Source organism: Phocoena sinus, chromosome 17, assembly GCF_008692025.1.
Source record: "Phocoena sinus isolate mPhoSin1 chromosome 17, mPhoSin1.pri, whole genome shotgun sequence".
Taxonomy (NCBI): Eukaryota; Metazoa; Chordata; class Mammalia; order Artiodactyla; family Phocoenidae; genus Phocoena; species Phocoena sinus.
This window is the reverse complement of record NC_045779.1, coordinates 39,693,947-39,702,870: the sequence shown is the minus strand read 5'-3', so window position 1 is coordinate 39,702,870 and position 8,924 is coordinate 39,693,947. Positions and strand designations below refer to the sequence as shown.

At 39.2% G+C, this 8,924-nt stretch overlaps 1 non-coding gene across 1 annotated transcript; it reads left to right on the top strand.

Moving 5' to 3' along the window:
- Positions 1-6,487: 6,487 nt before the first annotated feature.
- Positions 6,488-6,569, top strand: TRNAL-AAG. Its single transcript has one exon. It is a non-coding gene; the product is annotated as a tRNA-Leu (tRNA).
- The last annotated feature ends 2,355 nt before the right edge of the window (positions 6,570-8,924 follow it).

The window sequence follows — 8,924 nt, the reverse complement described above, 5'->3', positions numbered from 1 at the left end:
AGGACAATCTGATCCACACAGTTGGAAAAACCATAGACCAAAGCCCAGATACACAGTTCAGAAAGAGATGGGCAGAAATTCCTTTGTCTGGGTATTCACAGGGTCTATAATTCGGATGGATGATCAGAAGCCAGGGATGAAGAGAAGGGTAGAAGACAGAGACTCTGTGCTAGGGTCAAATAGACCATGCCAGTTTGCTTACCCAATCTCTACCTATCTTTATTGTAAGGAAAAGAGATGACTTAGATTTTAGAAGGACTGGATTCAAATAAGAGCCTTGCATCAAATGTAACTGTGGGACTTGGGACAAGGCAATTTACCCCACTGAGTACCAGTTTCCTCATCTGGTTATTCAGGCTAATGGCACCACCTGATGGAAGAAAAGTTAAGATTAAAAGGAATAATGCACAGGAAACACCTAGCCCAGTGCCTGGAATACAGTAAGCCCTCAGAAATCTTAGGCTTCCCCATTTCTTCTTCTAACCTCTTTAGGAAGAGCCAATTCCACAGTGACATTGGCCCTATGACCTAGTATGAGAAAATAAGTAACGAGTGATTGGGCTGATGAATTCACACCCAAGATGTGCTGCAGCCCACAATGGAAGCATCATTTCTTGGGGGTATATTTGGGGCAACCAAGACTGATCATCTTGCTTCCCTGCCACACTTTGTGCGACAGCAGAGAGAAGTGCTCTGAGATTCATCTTGGGCAGGCGTCTGACATGGTACCTGTCTGGGCCCCAGCCTTAAACACGGCATCCACACCCCATCAACTGTTGTCATCCTATCCTGAACGACAGCCACTGTCCCCACTCTGTGCCCCACCAGTCCTCATTCTAGTGTTCCAAGCCATCATCCCTTGGTTACAGCCTGAATTCCCATTTCGCTTTTCAGTGGCATGGCCTGAGCTCATGAGCCTAAGAATAAAGAATGAAGGGGCAGGGTGGGGAGTGTACACATGAAAGTGAAGGAGAAAACCTCATATTTAAATGAGAAATGAGTGCATTTCACCTCTTCTCTTTATTTTCCCTTAATAGTTTTGATGGAAAGTGATTGAACTTGGAGTTCTGGTCTATCCGCCTCCTTATGTGGCCTTGGGAAGTCACACAGATTTCTGTTTCCTATTAGTAAAATACGGACATATCAGATACTATCTCTGAGGTTCCTTCTATGCAAGCATTCCATGAGCCTGTTATTCTGTTTCAGCTTTATCATCCATCCTCTAAGAGGATGAGGGAGGCAAATTTAAAGGTTAGGAGGTTGGGCAGTTAAGGTTAAGAGGTGGCACTAGACTTGGAGTCCTGGGTTCAAGACCAAGGTCTGTCACTAACTTGACATGCTCTTAAGTGAGATACTTCCCCCTTTTGAGCCTCTCTCTCTCCATCTATAAAAGGAGAATTGTTACTAGAATTGTTAAGGATTCTTCAAACGCTAACACTCCACAGTGGACTTAATAAACCAATAAATTCTAGGGTGTAACTCATGTTTCAGACCCTGTGCCAGATGTGGAAAACTTGTGGGCAAAGAACTAAAAACTCTAACAGGCATAAGTTTCCTGAAGCTCCCTATATTCCTGGTAGACAACAGAGGGCACTCTTGGCATGTGTGCATCTAAAGGGTCCCCAGAGACCCTGGTGTGAGCTACCATGGCATATTATTTTTCTGAAGCTTAAGTTTTTATGGTATGTTACTACAGAGGTTCTATCTGTCCCACCGGCCTGCCTCTTGCTTACTGAACCATATTTAATCTACACTTGGCCCTGGGTTCTCCTTACATAAATTTACTAAATTCTGATATTTATCAGGAATTAATCTGGGGTCTAGTTCTTCTGTATGTAAATTCTTATGCAAATACTACATAGATCTGATCTCTCTTCTCCTCCCTCTGCCCTAAGCATATTTTCACTCACTCTCATACTTTTACCAGGTTCCACATTATTTTATCAAATTAAAAAGAGAAATTTTAAATCCACAAAAATGGTATGAAATTCCAATGGTATGAAATTCCAAATGTCACAGTTTTTCCCAATGTGTTCTTTTGGTGAATAAAATCGGACAATGTGTAGTAGAGTTTCAGGAAGAGACAAGTAAAGCTTTATAGACTCTTCATAAAGTCAAGTGGATTGCTACGTAAATGCCACATAAATCATAATCATCATGACCATATTTTAAAGGAGGATGTTACTACAGGCACATTCTTCCTTTTCAAAAGTTCAGTTCTTATGAAAGAATGCTCAACATCATTAATCATTAGAGAAATGCCAATCAAAGCTACAATGAGATATCATCTCACACCAATCAGAATGGTCATCATCAAAAAATCTAGAAACAATAAATGCTGGAGAGGGTGTGGAGAAAAGGGAACACTCTTGCATTGCTGGTGGGAATGTGAATTGGTACAGCCACTATGGAGAACAGTATGGATGTTCCTTAAAAAACTAAAAATAGAACTACCATATGACCCAGCAATCCCACTACTGGGCATATACCCTGAGAAAACCATAATTCAAAAAGAGTCATGTACCAAAATGTTCATTGCAGCTCTATTTACAATAACCAGGACATGGAAGCAACCTAAGTGTCCATCAACAGATGAATGGATAAAGAAGATGTGGCACATATATACAATGGAATATTACTCAGCCATAAAAAGAAACAAAATTGAGTTATCTGTAGTGAGGTGGATGGACCTAGAGTCTGTCATACAGAGTGAAGTAAGTCAGAAAGAGAAAGAGAAATACTGTATGCTAACACATATATATGAAATCTAAGAAAAAAACAAAATGTCATGAAGAACCTAGGGGCAAGATGGGAATAAAGACACAGACCTACTAGAGAATGGACTTGAGGATATGGGGAGGGGGAAGGGTAAGCTGTGACAAAGAGACAGAGTGGCATTGACATATATACACTACCAAATGTAAAATAGATAGCTAGTGGGAAGCAGCCACATAGCACAGGGAGATCAGCTCGGTGCTTTGTGACCAGCTAGAGGGGTGGGATAGGGAGGGTGGGAGGGAGGGAGATGCAAGAGGGAAGAGATATGGGAACATATGTATATGTATCTGATCCACTTTGTTATAAAGCAGAAACTAACACACCATTGTAAAGCAATTATACTCCAATAAAGATGTTAAAAAAAAAAGTTCAGTTCTTAACTATGGAGTGTTGTGGAAATTCTCATTGACTGTTAGGTATCAACTACATTCATCAAGGAAAAATAAATCTCTCCATATAGATTTATATATAAGACAGTTTAGAAATTTTGGCAGCAAAAATATTCAGAAAAGTACAATCAGTGACCACATTTAAGGTTAGCAGGGCATATTTCTTAAAACCAGCTTTGTCCTTAAATGGTACTATCTGCTTAGTTACTGTGGCAAGGTCAGCTACATCTAGTCTTAAGTCTGCTAGCCTTAGATGAGTCACTGAAACCTCAGACTCCTCAGACCAAACACTGTGGGCTCTACCAGATGTTATCTAAGCCTCTTCCTTTGTGGCTGTCTATGGATGCCATGAATTGGGCGGGAGGCTGCTAGGTTTAGGAGAAGGGTGTGTCTTTGAAGTGGGAAAGAGCTGAATGTGAATCCCTGCTTTGCCACTAACAAATGGCCTGAAGAAATTTGCTTGCTTTCCCTAAGCTTGGCTTTTGCATCTTCAAAATGTGGAATGAAAACACCTATCTTTTGAGTTTTTCCTGATAACGTAATGAGATAGCCCACAAAGGGGCAAGCACACATAGAAAATATTTGGTAAAGATTAGTTCGCTTCCCTTCCCCATCCAGGCTTGGATGTTCTAGAAGGGCTTATGCAGGCTTCATCTGTGTTTAGTCAAGGATGAGAATAAAAGTATATAGAGAAAAGTAAGTATGAATTTTAATCTGAGTGTCCAAAACAATGTCCTGGGTTTCTTGAGAGCAGAATCACGTGAAGTTTTAAAGGTTTAGTTCAGAATTTTGAACGTTTGGTGAAGCAGCTCGGAGACAGATGTGGAAGTTAACTGCTCTACAAGCAGCTTTTGGTGTCCTGCTACCATCTCAGCCATGGCAACTCAGAGTTACCAGCCTGATCCATTTTGCTTGATTAATCCCTTTGGACTTGAAGGGGAACAGAGATTCGGGGAGTAAAATCTGAGGGTAGATTCTACCAGAGTTTTAGAGCATCCCAACTTGATAGGCAAATAGCCTTAAAGATCAATTCACTTGGTCTTTAAAATAATATTGTGGGCATAAATAAGCAGAAGAAAACCTTTTTTGAGTCGAGCAGGTGAAGGTGCCTGACATTTGGGGCCATTTGCTTTGATCTAGCGAAGAAGTGAAGAATGTATAGTGGAAAATAACCTACTAAGTTCTGAAATATTTGTCTCTGAAGCACCAGGCATGCCCCTTCTAAGTACAGATTATATAATATATACGACCATATACATAACGGTGCCTGTAATTGCCTTCAGAGATTCTATTTTCTATTGAATCTTGATTTTTCCCTAGAACACAAATCAATGGTCTCTTACAAGTTAGAATATACTTGACAAACAAAATGTAATATTGCATTTTTGACAAATAATTTCAGCTGTGTTTCTGCTAAAGAGTGTTTCACTTTAAGAAAAAAAAAAGCCTTGACAAATTCAACATTACTTTTAGCAAAACAGTGTGGCAGATTCAATCAGGGTTACAATGATGTTAAAATACAGCAGCATTCAAAGGAAGTGTGGCTATAGGCCCCAACCAGGTGCCTTAAAATACCAGACAGAAATTCAGTGATACTTTTTTTTTCCTGAGGTTGATATGTTCTTTGTATTTTTTTCTCTGTGATTCTAAGAGGAAATGCGTATAATCATTGGCTCTCCATGTAATGATTATCACATTTTTTATTTCAGAGCAAACACCCCTGGAAACACATTCCTTGTAGTAACCTGAAACCCCCCTTTTGGGCAAAATTCTGATTGATTTCAAGAGAACAAAGGGACAATTGCATCTCATTTGAAACCCAGATTAGGTGCTCTTTATTTCATTCTGAATTGGGAGTGATAATGGTTGGGTGGTCATTACTTCAAGCGGGGAAATAAAACAACACCAATATTGAAGAGTGCTGGTGTACAGTGGCTATTTTCTGGGATGGAACTTGTTAACTAAGAATTGAAAAGTCATCCTCTGGTAGCCTGAACAGGAGCCTGCAGTCTGCAAACACTTATTCCCATCAACACTGCTCCAAGGAGGTGCCGAAATGCAGGGTCCCTCATTCTGATCTTGTGTCTGTCCTGGTATGAATTAACAGAGGGGAACAGGAAATGGATCGACACTGTTCATAAGTGAGGAGGCCAGGCAGGAGGGGGGGTCCTTCTGCTTTCAATCAAGAGAGAGGGTACAATCTGAGGCGTCATCAGTACATCTCAACCATCGGGAAACTCAGGCTTCTGCAGGGAGCTGGGCTTCTTTATGGATGGAATTACACACTTTGTGAGTAAGAATTATTTCTTCTATAGAATACCTGTTAGCTTACAGCAAAAATGTGGGTGGAAGGAAATACATGGGACTGGTGAAGTAAGCAAAGCAAACACTTAAGATTGTGTTTCTCCACTTGACACTGGACCAGACAGAGAAATCATTATCATCATTATTATCTATGTTCTTATTAATATTATTTAATAGCAATACTTTTCCCAGTTCCCAATCTGGAATACTCAGAAAGATCAAAAATTATTTCCCTTCTTGGAGATCTTTAGAATCCAGGAGCTTAGAAGCAACTTTCTCTATGCCACTGGATTATTTGTGTTGTAGTGAGAGCACAGCTAGCCTTGCTTTAATATTATTGACACTGATCCCTGCTTTGTTGACATCTTGGGTAGCTACTATGAAGAGTTGGGAACTAATTTGCTTAATTTCAACCTTACTAATCCAATCAACTTCCCTGTTTACTTTGCTTGCTTAGCAAGCCTTTGAAAAACGAGAGTTTTAAGTGACTTCCTACTCCAGGAAAGATTTGTACCTGGGCACTTGGTCTTAATCAGAGAGGGGATGGACTTGTCTGGGGTGGATGTGGTCAAAGGTGCTGTGGAGCAGAGGTGGGAGCAGGAAACTGGAAAAGTGCCAGGCTCTCTTGATCATCTTCACGGCGTGACTACAGGATTCCATTTGAAATGAGTTCCCCAACACTAAAATATGCCCATATATAAATGCACACACAAAGGCAGAAAATATGGGATTTGTTGTTGTTATTTGACATAGTATTGGTCACATCTGAATCTTTCACCTCTTGTGCAAATCTGGGAGTTCTCTATATTTTGAAGAGCAAGTTGGAGGTGAGCTGTGCCTTGAAAACTCATTTTTATTCAGGAGTTTGGTATTTTAGCATCAGACCCCACCAAGATACTAGCTACTCTTTGCTATAAATTAGATGTATTAAACTACTATGGACATTTATGAAAAAGATGTAGTTTTTTTTTTCCTTTCTCTACATAACGCAGTAAGTTATTTAAAAGCACCATAGTGGTAGCGTGGCCGAGCGGTCTAAGGCGCTGGATTAAGGCTCCAGTCTCTTCGGGGGCGTGGGTTCGAATCCCACCGCTGCCAGCCTTGTTATCAAACCCGCTTCTTTGAAGAAATTGCTTGAGGTTAAAAGCACCATAGAAGTGCCCATCATAGTATAGAGTGGGTCTCTCTTCATCAAGATATTCCCCAGGGCTTAGCATCATATCCTTCTGATGCATAGTGAGAGTTCAGTAAATACTTGTTGAAGGAACCATTTGTGTAACTTGCTGACAGTACGCTCAACTGGCTCTGAGTAGATGTTTCAACTACTCAGAAAAATATCACCAGAACTGTGCCTATAAAAAGCCAAAACCACATTAAAGAATTATTCAAATCAATGCTTTGGCAATATCTTAAGCAAAACTGATAAATTATTTGTCCCCCAACCAACCCTCAGCCCCAATTTTCAGGTCCTATAAACACAAGTCTGGGGCAAGAGTCCCCGTTATTTCCTTACATTTTGTTTGTTTTCATATTATTATTATTTTTTTAAGAGAATGTTTCCCTTGTAGTCCAAGTAAAGGGTGGTCCTTTCCATTTCAAACTAATCGTAACAGTATGATTGGAGAAGAAGAGCCAGGCAAATTCTATTTTACTGGCCAAAAGATCAGTTCAACATAAAGAGGAGTTTTCTTGATTTGGGGACCACAGAGCAGTGGGGGAACTCTTGGATGAAAGTCATAATCCAGCGGAGAAGGATGAAAGGAATTTAAAGGTGAATTTGAGGACTTTGGAAATTTAATACCGTGATTTGGTATCAGATTTAAATTCTTTCCAAAGCCACTGTGAAATCAAGGTGGGGGAGGGGTGACTTACAGAAAGTTGAATGTTATTAAAACTATATATAAAAGTATTTACCAGTCCCTTTTCCTCCCCCAGTCAACACAGCTTAAAAAAAAAACAAAAAAAACAACCTCCATATGAGATGCTACATGTATTTTATGGTGCTACATGTTCTAACAAATTAAAGGATTGTTGTGTCTGGTACTGACGATAAAAATATATAAATGCGTAAGTAACAGGGTTAAACAGAGATATCATACTGTAATTTTGTAAATCTTCAGATCCAGGATAATTTGAGAAGATAAAATACCAAAGAGACTGAAAATTGGCTCAATTCTTCCATGGCACAGAAAAGGTGGATTTAGCAGGAAATAAGTTCCTAAATGAGTGGCTAAATGGATGGCTTCAGCATGAGAATTCTTCCATAGCCTGGAGAGTTCTGTGCCCCTGGGAGTTTTGAAGATGTTCTCTCTTGCTCCCAATCAATGAACCCAGGGACCGGGAAAATAAAGGAGCAGGGCTGCCTCGTCCAGCAATACCTTCAACAAAGTGGCAGGTAAAGAGTGTTTATTTTTCCAAGAACTACACAATAAGGTAATATGTACCCCCTACCCAGATTGGCCGTGCTAATTTGTTAGTTCATTGGGGCAAAGGTGGTTGGTTTCAATGAGGAGAGCCCTCAAGACATAATAAGTTCCTAAAGGATAATCACCCCAGTTTTCCTGTGGTTCATGCCACCAGGGGTCATCCTTCTTAGCTTCAGGGACTCCAGTTGGAGAGATAGCATAATGTTATTGAGGTTAAAAATGCACAAGCTTCAGAATCAAACTGAAGTTTGAATCCTGTCTCTTACCCTTAGTTGCTCAAAGCCTGCATGCTTTATCTTAAAATAGATATTATAATACTAATCTTACTGGCTAGCTATAAAGCACAAATGAGATAAACATGGGGAGTTGTTAGTATAGAAGTTGGTGTAAGTAAGTACTCAATGCATGGCAGCCCAGTACCATCATTTTATTTTATTTTTAGTTTTTATCATCATTTATATTTATATAAAATTTCAGGAACAGTAGATATTTCAACCTTAATAGTTCATTTGATAATACCCCAATCAAGTGGGTATCCAGCTTATGGTAAATTGTCATAAGAAAGTTAATAATAAAACAAAAATAAAACATTTTAGAAAAAAATGTTTTCTAATTACTGTTTGCTTTTATTTGACATTTGCAATGAAATCTTTCTTTTTGTAAGATTGACTGATTGCTCGAGTGCTTTAATAATTCTGCCTTGACTGATTTATTTAATGAGATATTTGCTACCAGTTCACTGGCTCACCCATATAAAAATATAAGAAGATCATGATTTTGTACCTAACCAACACTAAAATTAGTAATTTTTCCCCAAGGCAATATACTTTGACCTTGAGATTCAAATTTTTTCTTTTCTTTTTTCAACTTAAGAAATTTCTCTGTTGTGAAATGTTTTACTCTGACTTCCCTCCAATTGTTCCAGTTTCTTCTCTGAAAATACCTGTAACTGAGCTGAGCTGTTTTCTGTCCCCTATATTGAGCATGTTCTTTTGAATTATTTCAGTCTTTATTCTTTTCCACTTCA